Here is a 24,467-nt window from a genome sequence, read left to right as displayed (position 1 = left end):
AAGGCTGGGGAAATAGAGGAACCACAGTAAAAGGGCATATTCCTGATACACACCCCCCTTCATGTTTCTTCTCTCTTTCTCATCAGTGAGGGATTTGTTCAGAGTTCTTTCATACAAAATCAAACAGAACTGGAAGGTAAATCTCCTGGGTGGAAAAAAAAAAGCAACAAAACTCCATGACCTCTGAACAATACAATTCTACAACAAATAGAAATGGCTGAGAGATCAAGTCTGTTCTATTTATCTATGACTTTTAGTGTCTCCCTATGCAACCCTTCCCTCAACCTCAGCCCTCCCCTCCTTTCTCCAGAGTTGGCGAAAGTGGAAAAGCATTTGTTTCTCAACTGATCAACTGGGACTGAGAGGAAGGCAAAAGAATTATTTCATTTCTGCAGCAAGTGGGAGCATGGGCTTTTCTTTCCCTCCCTCCCCCCCACCTTTAATTAATGAACAATCTGGCCCATTACTGCTCCCGTAGGTATGCAAAATAGCTTCTTGTTTGAAATCCTTGTTGTTGAATGTACTCTGTGGGGCACATTGTCACCCTCTGTTTTGCATAAGAAACCACTGTTTCCAAGATAAGAATCTTTTCATTTAGCTGTCATGAGCTCATCCTTTTTCCTGTGCATTGGGGCTCCGACTTCTTTGAGTCAATACCCAAACAATGACTGCCAGCGTCCAGCCACCCTCCTGCCCCCAATTCCCAGAAGACAGAAGGCTGTCGCCTCCGGAAGCCTGCCTAGGAAGGCACCCGAGTTATTTTCTGTCCTTAGATGTCAAGAGGGGGAGAAGATCAGAGACCTCTGAAAATCTTCCACCCGCAAAGCCGACTCTGGGAGGAGGGGGTGGTGGTGAATGTGAATGGCATGGTGTGTGGTAGGGGACGGACTTGAAGTACCCTGGGATTATGAACTTAAATAGCCTGGGAAAAATCTAAGGGCAGGGCGTTAGGAACCCATAAATGTGCACAGCTGCTAGACCACTCCTCCTCTGTCCCTGATCATCAGACTGCGTCCTGCGGCTGCCCTTTGGTTTGGAACAACCACTCCCACAGCACAAACAACACAATAACACTCCGTTTCAAGTAGAAACTAGAGGCGAGAACGAGATTCTGTGGAATCCCAGCCCTTGCCTCTGTCTTGGATAAATCCGGGGGTGGGGGGAGCAGCTCGGTAAGAGCAGTCGTATAGTTAGCTGAAGACATGGGTGGTGAAACTCCAGTTCCATGCTGTTTATCCTGCCACACAGAGCTGCCTCTGAAAGGAATCAATAACATTTGTGTACAAAGAGCCAAGGAAGAAGACAAGATAGGAGATTAAACAAAATCATGATAAACTACAAAGTCTATACAAACAGTAGGGGTTTTATTGTTAGCCTTCTCATTTGTAGAAGTTATTTTCAAAAGAGCAAAATTTAACCTTTGCCGAGATGAAAGAATTTTATAAAAGGTAGTGAGTTTCTAGACAAATGAATGAAGTCATTTTACCTGGAGAGGGGAATAACATGTTTGCACCCACTCAGACCTTGCTCCTCATTTCCTCTTGGGGGAAAGAAGAAATAAAACAAAAGAGCTTTAACTGAACTATAAACAGCTAATGTGTAGGCAATAAGAGAGCAGGTCCATAAGAAATGGAATAAACAAAGGACCTACCTTTACAGAGAAAGCAAGCTGGGTTGATTTGCTGCTTAGTCTGCAGTTTGATCATAAGCGGACCTGCATCAAGGCCAAGTCTGAGTATCCCTGGTAACTTCCAGCATAGCAAAGTGCTCATGGTAGGTGCCTAGTTTATCCTTACTGATTGGCTGGTTAAGGGAGATCCCAAGCGGCTGCTGCTGTGATAAATAACTCCTCAGCCATGCCCACCCAAGCAATTCTAATTAAACTCAGTGTATCACAAAAAGAGACGTCGAAGTAGGAGGGGGGCTTGATGGAGAGAAAAGGAGTTCCAGCAGGAAAGAGGGCAGAATGGGGGTTGTATGAAAATGATCAACAAGCATTATATACATATATGAAATTATCAAAGAATAAGAAAGAAAGAGAGAGTGAGAGAGAGAAAGAAAGAAAGAAAGAAAGAAAGAAAGAAAGAAAGAAAGAAAGAAAGAAAGAAAGGAGAGAGGAAAGGAGAGAAAGGAGAAGGAGGAACAAAAACGAACAGAAACCTCATGTCTTCCATCTAAAAGCAGCAGTAAGATAAGAAGCAGGAAACCTGAGCATCCACCATAGTTTGGCTCTTCACTCGTTATAAGATAGATTTTGGCAAATATCTGTTTTCAGTTTCCTTGTCTAGAAAATGACTTGACCAAAGTTGACCAAACTGAGTTTGAAGCCAAAATGTTTTCAAGAGTTAGTGTTAGAAGGAGGGAGGGAGGGATAAATAATGAAGGCGGTGACTCACAGTGAAAAGACAAGAAGCATTGGACTGAGTGAACATTTCTAGTTATATTTCATGCTTCTATGAAATCCAATTTCTGTTCATCTAATAGACTTTACAATGAACCCAGTGTTTATTATTTAAAACAATTCCACTTCCAGGTTTAGTTTGGTAGATCAAATACACACACTTAACTCCTTCCTAAGACATCTCAAAATGGCAAAGGAATTAAAATGTCAAATTTTGTAATTACAAAGTAAACGTGATAGGTTACCATGGACAAGGCAAGGCACTTAAATGCATGCACATTTGTATAAAATATGGAAACCAGAAAATAAATAAACAAGTAATAACTGACCATATATCTGAGAAAGCTAAAAAGTAAGGGTGCTATCTACTTCATATTCCAAAGAAATGTTTGAAAATTTTGAAGGTACCATTTATCATTGAAAGTGAGAGTTTGGGTACAGTATTGAAATCCAAAAGATTGACTGACCATTCTTAAAAGAAGTGCTTAGTTGCAAGATTGCCTCGTCTACCCTAATGGGAGAGGAGACACTCAAGCTAAGCACTGCCCAGAAACTGCTGAGATGCCATGTTGAAAATGAGGATTAGGATGAAGTCAGTTGTACCTCTAGTTTCACTTAATTCTAGGAAATCTTTAATTTCTTTCTTTATTTCCTCCCTGACCCATTTGTCACTGAGTAGGGTGTTGTTCAGTTTTCATGTGTGTGTAGGCTTTTTGCTATTTCTGTTATTTTTGAGGTCAAGTTTTAGACCATGGTGTACTGATATGATACAATGGATTCTTTCAATCTTCTTGTATATGTTGAGACTTGTTTTATGACCAACTATATGGTCAATTTTGGAGATGGTTTCATGAGATGCTGAGAAGAAGGTATATTCTTTTGTGCTTGGGTGAAAAGTTCTGTAGACATCTATTAGGTCCATTTGATTTAAGACCTCTGCAAGTGTTATTATTTCTCTGTTTAGGATCTGTCTCAATAATCTGTCCTTTGGCAAGAGTGGGGTGTTGAAGTCTCCCACTATTAAGCTGTTGGGATTGATGTGTGATTTAAGCTATAATATTGTTTTATTTACAAATGCAGGTGTTCTTGTATTTGGGGCATTGATGTTCAGGATTGAGATATCCTCATGGTGGGTTTTTCCTTTGATGAGAATGAAGTGTCCCTCTCCATCTCTTTTGATTAATTTTGGTTGAAAGTCTATTTTATTAGATAAGGATAGCTACTCCAGCTTATTCTTTTGAGTCCATTTGCTTGGAAAACCTTTTTTCAGTCCTTTACTCTGAGGTAGTGTCTGTATTTGTAGCAGAGTTGTGTTTCTTGAATGCAGCAGAATGTTGGATCCTGTTTCCACAATGATTCTGTTAATCTGTGTCTTTTTATTGAAACCATTGATGTTAATAGATATTAGTGTCCAATGATTGTTAGTTCTTTTTACTGTGGAGTTTGTGGATAGTGTGTTTATGTGCTTGTTTTCTTTTCTTTTTTTTTTTTTGTGAAGTTATCTATATCCTATGTTTTCTTGGATGTAGTTGATCTTGTTGGGTTGGAGTTTTCCTTCTAGTATCTTCTGTAGCGCTGGGTTGCTGTGTATACATTGTTTAAATTTATTTATTTCTTGGAAGTTAAACACCAACAAACCAAGTAATCCAGTTAAGAAATGGGATACAGGCTGCCACCCTGAATCACTGCCTGTATAGCTCCTGCTGCTTGCCTCTGCGTCTGAGCCCTCCTGGAATGATTATTTGCAGTTCTTACAAGATGGCAGATATTGACGGAAGAACATTCTGAAGTTGATAAAGATTTGGATGACGTTGAAAAAGTAGAAAAAGAAATGAGTGAAGAAACAAAAATTAAAGTGAGTCAGCTAATTGAACAGATGATGCAAAATCCTCAAATTCTTGCAGCCCTTCCAGAAAGACTTGATGGTCTGGTAGACACACCAAGAGGATATATTGAAATCTTGCCTAAGGTAGTCAAAAGATGGGTGAATACTCTCAAAAATCTTCAAGCTAAGTATGCACAGTTAGAAGCCAAATTCTGTGAAGAAGTTCATGATCAAGAGAGGAAGTATGCGGTTCTCTATCAGCCTTTATTTGATAAGCAATTTGAGATCATTAATGCAATTTATGAAACTACAGAAAAAGAATGTGAAAGGAAACCAAATGAGGAGGATGAAGTTTCAGAGGAGCTGAATGAAAGAAAAGGCCAAGTTTGAAGATGAGAAAAAAGATGAAGAAAAAGAAGATCCTAAAGGAATTCCTGAATTTGATTAACAGTTTTTAAGAATGTTGATTTGCTCAGTGATATGGTTCAGGAACATGATGAACCTATTCTAAAGCACTTGAACGATATTAAAGGGAAGTTCTCAGATGCTGGCCAGCCTATGAATTTATCTCAGAGTTTTAGTTTGAACCCAACGAATATTTTACAAATGAAGTGTTAACAAAGACTTACAGGATGAAGTCAGAACCAGATGATTCTGATCCCTTTTCTTTTGACGGACCCGAAATTATGGGTTGTACAGGGTGCCAGATAGATTGAAAAAAAAAAAAAAAAGGAAAGAATGTTACTGTGAAAACCATTAAAAAGAAGCAGGAACACAAGGGACATGGGACAGTTCGTACTGTGACTAAAACAGTTTCCAATAATTCTTTCTTTAATTTTTTTAGCTCCTCCTGAAGTTCCTGAAAATGGAGATCTGGATGATGATGCTGAAGCTATACTGGCTGCGGACTTTAAAACTGGTCACTTCTTACGTGAGTGTATACTCCCAAGATCAGTATTACATTTTACTGGAGAAGCTGTTGAAGATGATGACGACGATTATTATGAAGAAAGTGAAAAAGCTGATGAGGAGGGTAAGAATAAGATGAGGAAAATTATCCAGACTATGACCCAAAGAAGGATCAAAACCCTGCAGAGTGCAAGCAGCAGTAAAGCACAATGTATGGCCTTGAGGACAGCCTACCTACCCTGGCCTACCTTCTGCTTTCCTGGAAAGGATGAGTTTACTTCATTTGAGCCTATTTTGAGTTTTTCTGTTGTTTGCCTATTTTTTTTATAGCCTAAAATAAAAACGTCACACAGTTTTAGGTCTAAAAAAAAGAAAAGAAAAGAAATGGGGTCGAGAGCTAAACAGAATTCTCAACAGAGGAGTATAGAATGACAGAGAAACACTTAAAGAAATGCTCAACATCCTTAGTCATCCAGGAAATTCAAATCAAAACGACCCTGAGATTCCACCTCACACTCATCAGAATGGCTAAGATCAAAAACTCAAGGATGACACATGGTGGAGAGATTTTGGAGAAAGGAGAACCCTCCTCCATTACTGGTGGAAATGCAACCTTGTACAACCTCTTTGGAAATCAATCTGGTGCTTTCTCAGAAAATTAGGAATAGTGTTACTTCAAGATCCAGCTATACCACTCCTAGGCATATATCCAAAACATGCTCAAGTATACAACAAGGACATTTGCTCAACTATGTTCATAGTGGCTTTAGTCATAATAGCCAGAATCTGGAAACAACCTAGATGACCTTCAGCTAAAGAATAGATACAGAAATTGTGGTATATTTACACAGTGGAATACTACTCAGCAATTAAAAAAAAAAAAAAAAGGAAATCATGAAATTTGCAGGCAAATGAATAGAACTAGAAAAGATAATCCTGAGTGAGGTAACCCAGAAAGTGAAACACACATATCATATATACTCACTTATAAGTGGATATTTGCCATGTAATATAGAATAAACGTACTAAAATCTATAGTCTTAAAAAAGCTAAACAACAAGGAGGACCCTAGGAAAGTGGCTGAAACCTCATTCACAAGGCAAACAGGACAAACATTGGAAGTAGAAGACAGGGAACAGGACAGGAACCTTCCACAGGGGGCCTCTGAAAGACTACCTATCAGAGTATCAAAAGAGATGCTGAGTCTCATAGCCAAACTTTGGGCAGAGTATAGGAAACCTTATGAAAGAATGGAGAGATAGAACGACCTAGAGGGGATAGGAGCTCCACAAGCAGACAAACTGAGTCAAAATACCTGGGCCCAGGGGTCCCTGCAGAGACCAATACTCCAACCAAGGACCGTGCATGGAGAGGACCTAGAGCCTTTGCTCAGATGAAGCACATAGACTACTCAGTTTCCAAGTGAGTTCCCTAGTAAGGGATACAGGGACTGTCTCTGACATGAACTCAAGTGACCAGCTCTTTGATCACCTCCTCCTCCTGGAGGAGGATCCTTGTCAGGCCACAGAAGAAGACAATATAGCCAGTCCTGAGGAGACCTGTTAGGCTAGGGTCAGATAGAAGAAGAGGAGGCCCTGCCCTATCAGTTGACTAGGGGAGGGACATAGGGGGAGAAGAGGGAAGGTGGGTAGGACCGGGAGGAGAAGAGGGAGGGTGTTATAGCCAGGATATAAAGTGAATAAATTGTGATAGATAGATAGATAGATAGATAGATAGATAGATAGATAGATAGATAGATAGATTTTTAAAATGTTGAAGTCAGTATTCTGAATATTAAGATCCCCCAGGCTCCTTCCTTGACTCAGTTCCCCAAATACTAAGATCCAGACATACACATGCCAAACAAGAAGTTGGAAAGACTCTGTTTTGGGGAAATGATGGAATTCAGAAAAATAAACGAAAGATGATATTAAAGAAGTAAGCAGGAGTCAAATTATGTTCACGTTCTTAGTCATATGAGGAGCTTTTAAATTTCAGACCCAAAATTTCAGCCCCAGTGGTTTTAAACAGTAGGACATGATCAAGTTTGCATTCTTAAAACAATTATTAAAAGGAACCATATATCCATTTTTATATTGAATAAACTAGTATACCCATTTGTATAATTAAAGGAGCTAGTATATCTATCCTTTGTTCAAACAGAATGACTCTAAACCACATTTGGGGCACACGCTTGATAATCATATAAAAACACAATGACTCCTGTTCTCTTTCCACTTTTTACTCCAAATGTGGAGGAGTTGTTGGTATGCCTGCTGATGGCAGGGATTATAGAATGCTAAGGAGGCAGACAGACAACCAGTGGCCGTGACCTAGTAATAGAGGGCAAAAGGAAGCTGAACAGAGATCAAATGGAAGTATACATATTTTGGTGCCCGAAGACTCAAGGTTCTAAAGCCAGTGTAGAATGCCATATGGACATATGTTGGCAAATGTGTCTACTGATATAGAAAAATATAGATCATTGAGGATGGAGATCAGTGAATGAATGTTCCAGTTTCATTTTCTGTTGCTGTGATAAAAAGCGACCAAAAATAAAGAGGAAAGGCTTCATTTCATTTCACACATCCAGATAATTCTCTATTGAAGGAAGAATTGAGTTACAATTCTTTATTGTAACTCAGTCAGGAACCTGGAAGCAGAAACTGAAGTAAAAACCCATTGAGAGACACTATTTAGTGGCTTGATCTCAATTTCTCAGCCAGCTACTTTTTTTATACAATCTACCTGCCTAGGGATGGCACCGCCACCACTGGCTGGGCCTTACTCAATCGATTAGTAGTAAAGAAAACACTGTACAGACATGCCTACAGGTCAATCTGATGGAGGCAATTCTTAAACTGAGGGTCCATTTTCGAGGTGTGTCAAGTTGACAACTAAGATTAGCCACCACAACAAAGTATTTACCAAACAACATTTTGTCCTGGGTTTGATCCCAATCAGACAAGTCTGCATAAACCAAGAGTGGTGGCATATACCTACCATACATTCCCAGCATGAGGTGAATGGAAACAAAAGGATCAGGACCCTCCTTTGCTATGTAGCTACTAGAAAGCAGCTTAAAGTACTTGAGACAGTGTCTAAACAAAGAAAAAGAAATATAGGTTGGTGGTGATGGCGTACAGAAGTGGTAGGTGACGAACACTGATATTCCAGAGGAAACTGGTTACTTTAATTGAGAGAATAAGTGAGAACTATATAAAACCTGATAAATGTCAGGATTCTCACTTTTGAAGAAGATACTAAAAGATAAGAAACAGATAGTAGAAAATAATCTTGTAGTAGAAACCGTACTTTACATTTCCACCATCATAAAGCAGAAAACTGTAAGCTAAGCTACCATTGTAAGTTAGAAACTGTCAATACAGATTTCCTAGCTCCATTTGTTAAGAGGAAAACACACAAAATTATATTCCACAAAAAAAGAACACACTAAATTTTTAGATCATAGTTTTTATCTACCATTCTCCAATAAAGTAATGGAAAATGTCAAATGTCAAAAAGAACACACATACACATATAAACAGACAACTTGAAGAAAAGCCCCCACTAGTCAAATCTGGAACAATCTGGGCATCACAATAAATGATAGTGATAGGTGTGATTGATTGTGTAACATAAGAATCCATGTACATATAGTAAGACAAATGAATAAGTAAACGAAACAGAAGGCAAGCTTTTCTACAAAGATGTCTACCAAAACATACATTGCAAAGGCTGTCCTTACAATGTGCTGTTAATTATCCCTTGGAGTGGTATGGGCTATATTCCCTCCTCTTAAAACTATATAGATATTTCTGACTGCCTCAGAAAACAGTTATAGTGGAAGTAAAACCTTTACTTTTGAGGTTATGTCACAAAAGGACTACTGAACTTCTACCTTATTCTCTCTCAGTCACGACTCTGGGATGAAATCAAGCAGCCACATTCAGAGGCTTCATATACAAGCTCTGGCTGACGGCCCAAGGTGAGGTCTTAACCATGAGCCAACACCAGTTAGTTATGTGAGCAAGTCACGTAAGTCTGTCTGTCAGCCCAATTGTTCCAGTTGACATATCATCTTGCCAAAATCACAGATTTATAAGCTTGTTAACCAATTATTGTTATAAGGCACTGAACTGGGGCTGGTTGCATGTATAACAATAAAAGCTGGAATGAAAGACAGTCTCTTCTCTTCTCTACAATAAGATGTCAAATAATGTAGAAAGATTGATGGAAATAAAAGAATCACTATTTGGCTATCATAACAGTAGCAATTGATTTAGGAAGCTAAGGGAGGTAGGTGGCAGATTGCCAAGGATCTGGATGTTGGCATGATTTGCAAATATCTCTCCCAAATTTTAATCTATTACAAAGAGCAGAATTGATATATTTATAGTAGGGAAACCTGAAGATAACAACTTAGTAGGTGATGAAAGTTTGTATCACCATTAACATGACTGCTGGGCATGTTGTGCCCTCTGACATTTAGCACTGAGAAGAGCACAACATTATTTCTAGCATATTCTTTCCAAGAAAATATGGCCTGAGTCTAGATAGAAAATATATTGGTCCTTCTACAGTTTAAACTCAGTATATTTTTATTTTATTAATTTATTATGTGCACATGAGTGTGTGTGTGTGTGTGTGTAAGCCATCAGTTAATGTCAGGTGTCTTCCTCTATTGCTCTTCACCTTGTTTTGAGTCAACGTCTTTCACTGAACCCATAGCTCAGCAGTTAGTTTAGACTAACTAGCCAGTGAGCTTGGGTGATCCTTCTGTCTCTATCTTCCCAGGACTAGGGTTACAGGTGCACCAGAATACTTGGCTTTTATATGGGTGCTTGGGATCCAAACTCACATCCTCATAGTTCTGCAGTCCTTATGCTTGCATGGCAAGCACTTTATTGACTGATCATCTCCCCAGACCTTCAACATAGTAATTTCTAAAGCTGATGATGAGAGGAACAGGCCTGACCCCCACCCCCAGTCATCAGTCCCAGAAACTAGGCCATAGGTCACCAATTCCAGTAACAAGACCATAAAATGTCCTACCCAAGGAATAGCCTGGACCAGATTATGGTTTGACCCTCTGGACAAAATCAATCAGGTTTTATCACCTGATATTTGCTATATGTCAATCAATCATAGAACTGTCAAGATGGAATTCCCTGAACTTTGTTGTAACCCCAATAAAAACCTCTCTCTCCCTGAGCTCGGGGCTCTACACTAGAGAACTGCTGTGTCCATGATGGTGTGGGCACAAGCTTGAGCTTGTAATAAAGACCATACTGCACTTGCATTGGAATTGGCTACTTGGTGATCTTTAGGGTCTGTGAGGCTTGGGCATAACACTGAGAAAATGAAGGATAATAAAAGACCATAGTGCTACCTTCTAGTGAAGGACCCTATAGAGTCCTACCTGCTGGATGGACACTATTGATGGCTGTCCACTGATAGCTCAATATTCCTGAATGACCGGAAGGGAGATATTGCCAAATAGTAAAGTTATTAAGGAGTCCACAGATTAATGGTTGTGTTTTATCAATGATGATTTCTGAGTTAGAGAATTGTATGCTGGTAAGTTTGAAGAATAGACATAGCTTGAAGATAATATTCACAGAAATATTTAGGGATGAAGGAACCTCATATCTTTAGCTACTCTCAAAGGGTTCACTGCAAATGCAGAGAAAACATCATAGGATTATAGGTGAAAGGAATTTGGAAATTTAGTGTTCTATACTGGTGATTTTTCTGTTGGTTTGAAAGATTTTAAAACCCACACACTCATTCATTTTATCAAATCATTTCAGATCAAGGGTTCATTGCTTAATTATAACCACCCAACTAATTTTGTTCTTTAGAGCAAATGGGTAAATATGAGTAGGTATAACCCCAAACCACAGATATGCAAATCACATGGCATGCCAGGCTCAAATTGATACCAATTCATCAAAAATTTCCATGCTTGCTGCTCTATCAGCACTCTCAATTCCAACCCAGCCACTCCAAGTTTTGCTGTGTTCACTCCCAATAAACCACAGATGCTCATTGCACAAAACAGCCCTATGCCACATATGATATAAAAAAGAGGTACTCCATTGTGGTAATAGTCTCTATGTGTCATCTGTTATACTGGCAAAATTATAGCAGATGAGTACTGGAGAGATGGCTCAGCAGTTAAAAGCACTGCTGTTACAGAGGACTAGTGGTTCAATTCCCAGCACCCACATGGTGGGTAACAATTATCTGTAATTCCAGGAGATGCATCACATTCCTTTGGCCTCCAAGGATACCAAGCATGCATGTGGCACACACACACACACACCATACACATAAACAACATTTTTTAAAAATTAAAAATATAAATGTATTCAGGGTTCTATCTTATTTTCAATGTCATTCTTCCTTCACTTGCCTCATTTCCTGCTCCCAGAGGTCCTGATGGCTCAGGCAGTTATTTTGAGGTTAGCTTGCCCAGTTATTCATACACACAGAGAGCTTTTCCTCTTTTTCTTCCAGACTGTTCTAGTCCACAAACAAATAAGCCTGACAGCAACAACATCCAAATGCTAAGTTACTAAATAGAGAAAATTCAACATTATTAATAAGTAAAGAATACAAACAAAAAATACAACATAGTAACCATTAATCTTAAATCATTACTACAAAGATAGAGTGAGTGTCAGGAACATAGTTATGCTATGTATCATGTATTTTGATATACTATTTCTACTCTTGGAACTTTTACCAGAAATATTAACAAGACAGTGTTGATGCAGTATTAAAAATATAAATACAATGTGCAAGATTCGTGCTCCCTTTTAACTGGTTCTTGCTGAGAACGTAGTACATAGCAGGTATGTGCTGGAATAAAGTTTTGTGTAAGTCTTATGATAAATTGACACCATGAAATGTTGCATAACCATGGAAACTCTGAGTAGAAGCACTCATTGGAAACTGTTGATAAAATGGTGTCAAGTAAAATATGAACCATCACAGGCACAATTTAAGACTATGTGTATACTGTAAATTATAGCAATAAGACAAAAAATAAATAAAGCCATATATGGACCATAAAATACAATACAATTAAAATTTCATAGGCACTATGTGAAAGTAATGGACAGGCTGTAAATCAAATTATAATAAAGTCTTTTCAGTGCTTAAGGATCCAATTTAAATGCTCACAGAAATTCTACTGTTCACATGGTACAGAGAAGGAAACTGAGGCTGGAGATTATTATAAACCATTATTAGAACATTAGTTCCACAAGGTACTGTTTTCATGTCTTGTTTACTGCTGGATTTCCAGTTTCTAGAACAGTGCCTCACACAGAGCAGACACTCAGTAAACAGTTCTTGACTACCAGGAATAGCTGAGTCATGAGTTGAATTCATTTCATATAAACTAGACTTACCAGGTCTGGATTTAGAAATATATTGTAGTACCTACAATTAGTACCTTATTGAGTTGCTTGAGCCTCCCTTCCTTTCCTAGTGTTTCCTTTCTCTTTAATTGCCTGCCCTCTGGTGGAAGCAGTAACTAGCAGCAAGGGTTAAGGAAGAATGGGCCAGGGTCATCATAAGCTGCACAGATCACCAATGTGTTAATAATATGTATGGAATTAACATTAAATTTTGTTTGTTTCTCCATGTTGTAAAACTGGCTAGATGGATTTCCATCAAATTTGAAAGTTATGTTTGAGATCATGATTTGACTTGGAGGCCTAGTCTCATTATAGATCTGTGTAGGTTAAGAAATTTATTTTTCTTGACAGTGCTGGCAATCATGCTTAGGCCTTTGTGTGTATTAGATAAGCACACTACCACTCACTACAGCCTAGCACTCCCTCCCCCAAATATTTTGCTTTCTGAATTTTTCTTAAATATCACAGACTGAAGAGGACATGCAAAAAGTTTTAAAGTAAGTGCATGTATATTTTTTAATTACATGTATTTGAGAATGTGCATATGTGGGTGTACATGCCTGCAGGGTCCTGGAATGGACACCAGATCCCCTAAAGATGGAGTTACAGGTAATTTTGAGCCACCCAGCACAGGTGCTAAGAACCAAGCATGAGTCCTATGCAAGAGAAAAATGCACTGCTGAACCATCTCCCCAGGCCAACACACAGATGTTTCAAAAATGATTCATTTTTATTTTCCCCATATAATGAACTTACCAAATACCACAAAATTCACCTCAAGGATGAATAAATCTTGGTTTTAAATCTCCAACACCATTTTTCCAGTGAGACTTTTTTTATTTAATTAAATTTGTGTTTTTATAATAATTATATATTATTCACTTTGTATCCCAGCTCTAGCCCCCTCCCTATCTATCTCAAAAGGTGGGATTCCTACTGCCTTTCCCTGGTTTTGGGATTCCTCTTTCCTGGCTACTCAATCGCCACATTCATACATCTAACACCAGCAGATTGATGAGTTTCCTTCTTTGGTTGGATTAAACATTCTCCTTTGTCTGAAAGACTGACCAGTATCTCTTTGTCTCACTGGGGATCGGAGGTACCCTCCCTTCTTGCCAACGCTCACTAGGATGCCTTCCCTTGGGTGAATATTCTTTGTTAAAATTAAATTTTTATTTTTCACATGAATTACATTTTATTCAATTTGTATCCCAGCTGTAGCCCCCTCCCTCACTCCCTCCCAATCCGATCCCCTCCCTCATCTCCTCTCATGCTCCTCTCCAAGTCCACTGATAGGGGAGCTCCTCCTCCCCTTCCATCTGCCATCAAGTCTCATCAGGATAGGCTGAAATGAGACTTTTTACAGAAAAGGAAACTCAGTTTGAAAAGAGCAGCCACACAGGGGGTGGTGGGAAAGTCAGTCTCTTTCAAGGATGAATGGTCATGCTATGAGAAGAATGTCTGGTGAAAGACCAGGAGAATCAAGTTCTTTCATAGGCAATTAAAATCTAAGTTCAGTTCAAAGATACATTTGGCTGTCGATTAGGAATTCGGTCATATATAGATCTTGATGCTTCTGTTAGATAAAGCTGGGCCTTTAAATTTGAACTTGAAATAAACCATACCACAGAATGTCCACCACTTCTATGCCTGGAATCTTCAAAGGGTGCCCAAGTGTTCCAATGGAAAGGTCTAAGGTGACCAAAATGACTCACTATCTATGGCTCAGCACCCACAGAATCAGCATGTCTGAGCTGGTGTCAAAGCTTAAACTGTATCCTGAAGTGGAGTGATATAAAAGGGATCTCTCAGGCTGCTCCTTCATTTTTTGCATGCCACACATACCAAGTGAACATCTTTCTGAACCTTCCATAGCTATTAATAAATCTGAAGTGCACATGCCTCAGATACCTGGCGCTGCTTTGAGATAATGCTTCTCATATAATCATCACTATGTAGTGTGTTCCTGAAGGGAGAGCAACAGGGGTTTACACAAATGTGCTCCAGAGCACAGCAATGAATATGACCTCTGAAGACATGTGTAACAAAGTAAAAGCTAACACAGTTCAGAATTAGTATTCCACCTGCAGAGAGTTAGCACAATAGCATTGTTAATGTCTTTATAGTCTCTAGGAGGCTTCATCCAATAGTATAGATCCATATTCTGTGAAGCACAGGAAGTTTCCTTGAGTCTCGTTCCTTCCTGGCAATTACAATGAAGGCGTACAGAGTTGTTTACTCTCAGTTTTCTCTTATTAACAAGAGCAATTAGGCAGGTAGGACACAACCCCAAGTGGCTGGCATATTGCTGGAAAAACTGTAAGGACATTAATACATATTTTTTCAATGAGTTAATAAAAAGTTCACATGACTGACGTTTGGTGTTTGTTATTGTTGTTTTGATTTGTTTGTTTGTATTATTATGACAAACAAAATTCAACTTTGACTCACTAGTGGAAAAAGGCTACTATAGTTGAAGGATTTTAGAAAAGATGAGCAAACCTATAGACACCAGACATCTCCAGAAGACCTTGAGCAAGAACCACTTATGATTCATCTGGATCTACTTATCACTCCATTTATGAATCAATTTTTCTAGAAATTTCTGAACTGACCTCACTCCTAAAGTGAGAGAAGACAGGATACCTTAATGACTATACTGCCAAGACAAGGACAGAAGTTTCTAGAACAATGTGGAGGTACCATTGCCAAAAAAAATAAAATAAAATAAAGAAGAAGCCAGATAAATACAGATGCGGGAAGGAATAAAAGGAAGAGGGAGAGGGGAACTATTTTTCTAAGGCCCAAAACTATTTTTCTAAGAAAACTGTTTTTCCAACTATTTTTAAAGGTTCTAGGCTACAAATGCAGTTCAGAGGAATTGTGTTTCCTCAGTGTATGTGAGCACCAGCCACAGCACCAAAATAGGAGGCGTGGGAGAAAGAGGTCATTAAGATTAAATGAGATCATAAGAGTTTGCAGTCTGGGTGTGGTGGCCTATGCCTTTAATCCCAGCACTCAGGGAGGCAGATGTAGGCAGATTTCTCTGAGTTCGAGGTCAGCCTGATCTATAAAGCAAATCCAGGACAGCCAAGGCTACACAGAGAAACCCTGTCTCAATAAACCAAAAAAAAAAAAAAAAAAAAAGTGTGCAGGAGGGATGGGTTGGGGGACTAGGAGGAGGAGGGCAGAAACACTGGCAGCATTGGATTAAATGAGATCATAAGAGTGTTCAGCAGTGGAGGTGGGAGCTTGACCCAGCAGGATTAGTGCCTTATAAGACAGCACTACATATGAATCAATCACTCTCTCTCCTCCCCCCCTTTCTTTTCCATACAAACACACCACAGAATCAGCACACAGGTGATCACACAGTCTGAATGCAGCTGTCTACCTCTCAAAAAAGCACTTAACAGGCACCGTGCCTGCTGGCACTTTGTTCTCAGATTTCGAGTCTCCATTACTGTGAGAAAGAAAATTTCTGTACTTGAAGGCACTTGCTTTATGTAACTTTGTAAGGAATGACATAAGAAGATTGATAAAAGCCAATACACAAAATCGTTGATACAAATAGTCTAAGAACTACAACAATATTTCATATGGCATAATAACTTCTGGCTATAAGCATCCTTACTTAGTCTCCTACTTCGCTTTTTATTGCCGTGATGAAATCCATGACCAAAAGCAACTCTTGGAGTAAAACATTTGTTTTGCTTTCATATCTCAGCCCATTATCTAGAGAAGTCAGGACAGAAATTCATACAGGAACCTGGAAGGAGGAAGTGTAGCAAAGACCATGGAAGGACACCACTGACTTGTTCCTCGTGGCTTGCTCATCCTGCTTTTTAATACAATACACTGCTCAAGGTTAGAACCACCTAGAGTGGGCTAGACCCTCCTACACCAACCATTCATTAAGAAATTGTCCTACAGACTTACTCACAGTTCAATCTATTCGGATCAGTTCCTCAGTTTAGTTTCCCTCTACCCCAAGTGACTGGAGTTTGTGCCAAGTTGACAAAAACTAACAAGAATGTTTTGCTAAGGATAAAATTGAATCTGTAGATCATTTTTACTACTAAGCTTACTTAACAAAACAAAGCCTTTTAATCCATAAATACAGAATCTTTGCATTTGCTTTTTATGTTGGTAGCATCGTTAGTCTTCACTATAATTTATTATTTCTTGACTAAATTTATGCCTAAATATTTTACTCTTTTTCTACTATGTAATTAATTTCATTTTCAGAGTGTTCTTTGATAGTGTATAATTAATTTTATTTTCGGAGTGTTCCTTGATAGTGTATAAAATACCTTGACATTGTGTCTTGCAATTTTTCTGAAACTTTTAAATCTCAACTATCTGTATGAGTACGTGCTTGTGTATGTTCATTCCTTCCAGTTACCACATGCCTCCTCACACGGGAGGCAGAAGCAGGTGGATTTCTATGAGTTCGAGGCCAGTCTGCTCTACATAGTGAGTACAGGACAGCCACAGCTACACAAACAAACAAACCCTGCCTTTAAAAACAAAAAGAAAGAAGGGAAGGAAGGAAGGAAGGAAGGAAGGAAGGAAGGAAGGAAGGAAGGAAGGAAGGAAGAAAGGAAGAAAGGAAGAAAGGAAGAAAGGAAAGGAAGGAAGAAGGAAGGAAGGAAGGAAGGAAGGAAGGAAGGAAGGAAGAAAGGAAGAAAGGAAGAAAGGAAAGGAAGGAAGAAGGAAGGAAGGAAGGAAGGAAGGAAGGAAGGAAGGAAGGAAGGAAGGAAGAAAGGAAAGGAAGGAAGGAAGGAAGGAAGGAAGGAAGGAAGGAAGGAAGGAAGGAAGGAAGGAATTTTTCAATGAGTATGAAAAGCAGATGCAGACAGATCCCTGTGAGTTCAAGAGTTTGAGGCCAGTCTGTTCTACATAGTGAATTCAGGACAGCCAGAACTACATAGTAAGACCCTTGAGAGAGAGAGAGAGAGAGAGAGAGAGAGAGAGAGAGAGAGAGAGAGAAAAGAAAAAGAAACAAATCTTTTTCATTCCTAGATTTCTTAGTGTTCTTGCTAAGGGAATGGTATTTTGTTAAATGATCTATCTAAATTAACTGACGTATATGTATTTTTCTTTTTTATTGCACATTGTTAACCTTTCATATGTTGAAACCATCCTTATTAAATTATCATTGTGTAATTTCATGTGATCATTGTCTGCAATGCTTTCAGTGTGCTGCAGGACTTAGTCTCCCAGCATTTTGTTAGTGATTTCTACAACTATATCCATGAGAAATTTAGGTTTGTATGTTTATTTTCTTGTTATATTTTTTCTTAGATTTGCTATTGAAACAATGGTAACTGAATTGGAGTTACTATTTTTTTTTTATTGGTTTGTATAAGAAGTGTCCTCCCATTGCATAGGAAATGTCCTCCCAAAAGGCTCATGTCAAATGCTTAGAATTCAGCTGGTGGATCCAATCATTGAGAAGGAATCAGATCATGAATTCTGTGGCTTCATCAAAACATTGATTGATACATGATTTGGTGCCATTATTGGCAGCCTTAATAGAAGCTTTCGTAGGAGGGCTCCACTCAGAGTAATTGGGTCTCTGGGGGAGTACTCTTTGGGAGCTGTATGTTGTCCCATGACTTTCTGTGTCTTTGTTTCCCTGGACAGCATGAAGAGTACAGCTCAGCAATTCCCTGTGTATCCTACACATCATGATGTTGCTGCCTTTTCAATGGCCCAGAAACTGGAGCCATGTGATCACGGACTAAAACCTCTGAAGGCAGTCTGACATAAATCTTTCCTCCTTTAAATCATTTCACTCAGATTTTTTACAGTGAAAGGAATTAAAAAAAAAAAACAAAAACAGAAATGTTCCTTCATGTTGTGTATTTTAGAAGAGTTTGAGAAAAATTTAGTTGTTTTTTTTTTCCCCTAGGACCATGCAGTAGCCTTAATATTTGTGACTTCCTTAAATTCACAGGTTGATCCTTACTCACCAATGCCAATGTCACTATGATATTGTCTTGAACTCACTATGTAAGTATTGAAATGTGATTAGATCATAGGAGAAGAGCCCCAGTGTATGAGATCAGTAGATTTTTGAAAAAGGTTCCAGAGAGCTAGATATTTGAAGGAACGTATCAAACCTGCCAGTGCCTTCATCTTAGATTTAATGGCCTCCAGAATTGGTAGAAATAGCTTTCTATTATCTATAACCTACCCAGCCTACATTAGTTTTTATTATGGTTCAAACAGACTAAAATAACTGTTGTTAATTCTTTAAACATTTAATGATGCCATCAGCTCCTGGTCTATACTTTGTTGGGAATGTTTTGAATGTTAATTCATTTTCTGTACTATTATAATTCTATTTAGATTTTCTGTTTCTCATTGAGTTAGTTTTAGTAGTTTGTGTGTTTCTAGGACTTTCTTCTTTTCACCCAGGTTATCTGTTTAATTTTGTAGATCAGTCATAACATCTTATACATCTTTTTATTTCTGGAATACCTGTATTAATGTCTGTTTCAAGAAGTTTTAATTTAAAAATTACATGTATTTTTGTGTATCTGACGGTGGGCTGGGAACCTGCATATATGAATGCAGATACCCACATAGTCCAGAAGAAAGCACTGGATTACCTGGAGCTGGTATTATAGGTGGTTGTCAGTGGCCTGATGTGGGTGCTGAGAACCAAACTTAGGTTCTCTGCAGGAACAGTCCATACTCTGAACCTCTAAGCCATCTCTTTACCCCTCCTCTCTACAGTTTTATTTTAATTTTAGTGATTTTTATCTGATTTTTAATATTTTTCTTTAGACAGTCTCCCTGTGCAGCTTTTGGCAGGCCTTGAACTCACAGAGATCTCCCAGTCTCTGCCTCCATAGTGCTGAGATTAAACGTGTATATTACCATGTCTAGACCAAATGAAAGATGACTACTTGTCACAAATAGATCCTCAAACTACTGCATTTTAGCAAATAATTGAGATAACATTATTTTAGTCCATCAAATTAGAAAAAATAAGAAATTATAGTATTAATAATGTACGAGGAAATAGTGAAATGTAATTGATAGTAGATAAAATATTAACACTGAGTGCACAGTTGTACAGTTGTCAGTGTTCCTTGAATTTTCAATATTTTTTTCAGTTGACTTAGTTCTAACATGAGGAACTTAACTTCTTCACACAGTAGTGCATGGGCATGAAGGTGCACATACAGGATGTATATACAGGATGTTATATAGTGAAAGTCCAATGACCAAAAGTGTAGTTCATAAATTATGGCACCATGGAACTCTGCAATATATACCCCGTGGAAAAAGAAATTCCAGCATTCCATTGTTGGCAGTTCAATGTTACTTCATTTAAACACCAGATGGCGGAAGGTTATGGTTATAAGGTTATGGGGTGAGAGAATTTCACATTTAGTGGGAAAGACATAATCAAACACGCTTACTTGAGGCTATCACTTAGAGGAAAGTGGAGACACAGAGATGAATCTCCTCATTTCTGGAATTACTTTGGCTCAGTCCTCTGAGATCCATCCCACAGTAATTAATCATAAGCCAAGATAAGCAGTATGATTCCATTCATTAACCTTATGCATGTATAATTTGTTCATGCATACACATGTGTGTGCATTTTAAAAGAGCTAGAATGAAACACACAATACATATTAAGAATATATATTAATATATAGTAATAACCATAGCTACCTTTAGGAAGATGAATGAAAATAGGAGAATAAAAATATGTTTCTTTTTTACTATGTTTTATTTGGACTTTGGAGAGGAGTGAATTCATATAAATCCAAAAATATCACATAGGGTCTGGAGAGATGACTCAGTGGTTTAAAGCACATGTTGCTATCTCAGAAGACCAGGATTCAGTTCTCAGCACTCACATGGCAGATCACAACCATTTGTAACTGCAGTTCCAGAGGAGCTGATACCCTTTTCTGGCCTCTGTTGTCACTTCACATGTGTGGTGCACAGACATACATGCAGACAAAATACCCATAGCCATAAAAAAATACATCTTTTAAGATTAAAAATTTATTATCGAATTAAAAATTGCTTAACAAAATTTGCTAAACTACATTGAAGAAAACTGGGATTGGGCACTGAGCAAGTTTCTTCTTACACTAGCATCAAGAACAATAACAGTAAGCATAGTAGTCTGAGTAATCTTATGTGTCACAACTATAAGATATGAAATGAATCCAAGGTTATATACTGAGTAGGTTAAGAACACAATTTAGGTACCTTTAATGCCATGATAAAAGTGGATTCTAAGACCACAAGAAAGTTTAAAATGGTAACAAAATCTGAAAAATAGACAGAGAAAGTCAGTTGCAGCTCATCCAGTAAACATCTCAGAAAACACGGAGGTCAGAGTTGTGCACAGAGTTCCTGACATGATCAGGAAGAAACTGAGGCGTTTTGCTCTTCTCTGAGACTTTCAATACTGTTACCTATAACTCAGACCACCATCCCTGACCCCACCAAACAGTTTGACAATGGGAAAAGGAAATAGAGCACTGTAAGTATTTGTGGAGTTAATGGCTTCAAAAGGGCCCATGCCACAGTTGACAAATTGAAGCAGCAGCGAAAAGCTGTCAGTCTCTGCAAGTAATAACACTGTTTTACTTGAAGAAGCTAGGAAAAATCTACCCAAGTCTAATTTGAATTATTGAGGAGGATTTATAGGAGTGGCATAGTAAGTGGTAAACTATAAATGTTTACTAAGTGCTCTTCATGACTGAAAACATCTGATGTGTAGTATGTGTTGATTTTCATCATTTAAATACTCTCACTGTAGCTGATCACTTGTTCTCTGTGTGACTGTGTTAGAAAGCTTTTTGTCAGTAGGACAAAATAGCTCCGAAAATCAGCTATAAATAAGCAATGCTTGCTTTTAACTCATGGGCTACATAAATGACCTCATCAGATCTTTACAACAGTCTTGCTACATTGGCATTGCTCCCTCAAACAGACTGGCACCCTCAAATGTTAGACATGCTCAATGTCCAAAATCCTTGGCAGAGCTAGCGTTCACATTTGAAAAGATATGAACTGTGTTAAACTAAAGCATTTACAATGGTTGCCTCTGGGTAGTGAAATTATCGGATTTTTCTGCTTCTCTTGGCTTAGTTTTTCCACTGTATAATTAAAGATCCAAGACGACATATACCTGAAGATATGATGACAAGATCTATGATTTTTTTTCCATAGGCTCATTGGTTTGTTGCTACTGAATCTTCTGAAATAGTTTCAAGAAAACCCATTTAAGGGACTGGAGAGATATGGCTCCATGGGCAAAACATTTCTTATACAACTATGAGAATCTGAGTTTTGATTCCCCAGAACCCACATAAATCTGAACTTTTTTTTTTTTAACTTCTCTGTTATGCCAGAACTCCTATAGTGAGATGGGATGCAACAATTGGAAAATCCCTACAAGCTACTGCATGAACAGGCAAAAACAAGACTCTGTCCTGAAAGCAATAAAGTGGAGACTGGAGAGATGGCTCAGTGGTTAAGAGAGTACTGCACTAATCTTGCTGAGGACCTGAGTTCATTTCCCAGCACCCACATTGGAGGCACAAACCTGCCTTTAACTCTAATTCCAGGAGATTTGGTGTCCTCTTCTGGTCTTCTCATTCACTGCATCTCATAAAGGGTGATGGCACACTCCTTTAATTTATTAATTTATTATTTATTACAATTTATTCATTTTGTATCCCGTCTATGGCCCCCTCCCTTGTCTCCTCCCAATACTATTCTCACTCTCTCTTCTCCCCCTATCCCTCTCCCTTAGTCCACTGATAGGGTAGGTCCTCCCTGTCCCTAGCCTATCAGATCTCATTAGGACTGTCTGCATTGTCTTCCTCTGTGGCCTTTAATGCCAATTCTTGGGAGCTAGAGAGGCAAGTGGATCTCTTGAGTTTGAGGCTAGTATGATCTACTGAGATTCAGGACAGCCAGAGCTACACAGAGAAATCCTGTCTCAAAAAAACAAAAACAAAAGAAAAACCCATGAATATTATTACCTTATATGAAAAAAAAAAGGGTGGTTCTAGATCTGACTAAGAATCTTGAGAGACAGAATACTATTCAGGATTTATCTGAGAGTGCTTGATATATTCACAAGTATCCTTAAAACAGAGGCTGAAGGAGACTTGTCATGGAAGAGGAGGATAAACGACCACAGAGACAGATGGCTACACTGTTGTGGCTAACTAAAGAATTTTGGCAACCAATAGAAGCTGAACTAGATAAAGGAAAATTTGTCTCCTGTAACTTCTAGAAGGAACCAAAGCAGAAGGCATCTGGACTTTAGTTCCCATGTCTCATTTTTTAACAGCTGTCCTCCAGAACTGTAAGATGAGACATTTCTCCTACCAACACAAGTGTTCAGAACTGAGCCCAGGTCCTCTGGAAGAGCAGCTCATGCTCCTAACCTCTGAGCCATCTCTCCAGATCCAGAACTTAACTCTTTTCTTTCCTTTCCCGTCTTCTTCCTTCCTTCCTTTCTTTCTCTTTTCTTTCTTTCTCTTTATTTTTTCCTCTTTTTTCTTTCTTGTTTTATGTAAAAAAAATGAGGCTTATTGAAATGAACAGAAATCCTCAGGTCACCAAACCAAATAGTTCATTCATGCAACAAATATTTATTGACTGTTGGCTATGCCAGTCAAACTCTGAGTGGAATGTTGGGGGACACAATGGACCAAGACAGACTTAAACCCTGCCCTTCTTAACATTTAGTATTGTGGGAAAGAAACAGAACAAATTGTGGTGGTTTAAGCAACATGAGTGTGGGGAAGGGACTCAAATTGCCTTGGAAAACAGAGAGTTAACTCTATGTAAACTCATGAACATTAAGAGGAAATGAACAGCCAGACTATTATCTGAAATGCCAACACAGCTGACGAGAGAAAGTGGCTTGGCTGTTAACCCAAGTAGCAGTTTCATGACCTAAATGATATTTATAATTCCAAAGAGAAAAAAGGAAGGGCATGACCCAGGTTCCAACATTCCTTTATACTGGGTTCTTTTCTTCCTGTTCCCAGGCAGGCCCGAAGGCACCAAAGGAGAAACACTTTAGTACGTTCACTGACAACTGGTGGATTAAATCCTATAAATTTGAACATGGAAACATAAGGGAAATTGAGGTGTTTTCTTCTCTTTTACCAAGGGCACCCAGGATTAAAGAAGCTGACAGAACAGCTTACCATTACACTTTCTGTGCAAGGTTTGCAATGAGGTGAGGTGCACAACAGATAATAGTATGCACAAGCCCACTTTGGTTCACGAATGTAATGCAGCAACACATCTACCTTAAGATCAGTTGCTTTAAAAACCAATAATAATTTGAGACTATTACACTCTGGAAAAGAACAAATTTGAACTAAATATATAATATGACTTGGGGTAAAACAATTCCATTTTGATTACATTATAATTAAATTTTCTGTAGCCCCTCATTTTATTTTTTATTGTGATATGCTTCTTTCCAGAGTTCTATAAACACAGAGGTACATACTTACTTGAAAGAGCCAGTACTAGCCTCTTCTGCCTTAAGGAGAAAGAAAACTGGAAACTTGTTTGGTGCACAGAGAAACTGCATTTTCCTCAGCTGTTACACTGTTGCTACAACATTGCCAGGAGTCTGGAATCCAGCCCCATCCTGACGCTGGTGGGTGAGGCTTGCGGGAGCATAACAGAAACATGTCAAGGGAGACCATGTAAGGAAAGGCAGGCCGCACCATCTGTAACCTCATTTCAAAGCCTGCTAAAGCAGCAGCAGTAGGTTTCTGTTGGTGTCCAGATAGAGAAACCAGATCCACCTCCCTTTCCTGCTTTCATCTCACTCTCATATAATTTTTCAACGAAGAAAGCAAACATGTAAATAGAATTT

General features: G+C 38.5%; 1 pseudogene; it reads left to right on the top strand.

Moving 5' to 3' along the window:
- The first annotated feature begins 4,135 nt into the window (after window positions 1-4,135).
- On the top strand, window positions 4,136-5,338 carry LOC110540894 (nucleosome assembly protein 1-like 1; annotated as a pseudogene).
- Window positions 5,339-24,467: the final 19,129 nt, after the last annotated feature.

The sequence above is a fragment of the Meriones unguiculatus genome, chromosome X (genome assembly GCF_030254825.1).
Source record: "Meriones unguiculatus strain TT.TT164.6M chromosome X, Bangor_MerUng_6.1, whole genome shotgun sequence".
In the NCBI taxonomy this organism is placed as follows: Eukaryota; Metazoa; Chordata; class Mammalia; order Rodentia; family Muridae; genus Meriones; species Meriones unguiculatus.
This window is presented reverse-complemented; position numbering and strand designations above follow the sequence as displayed.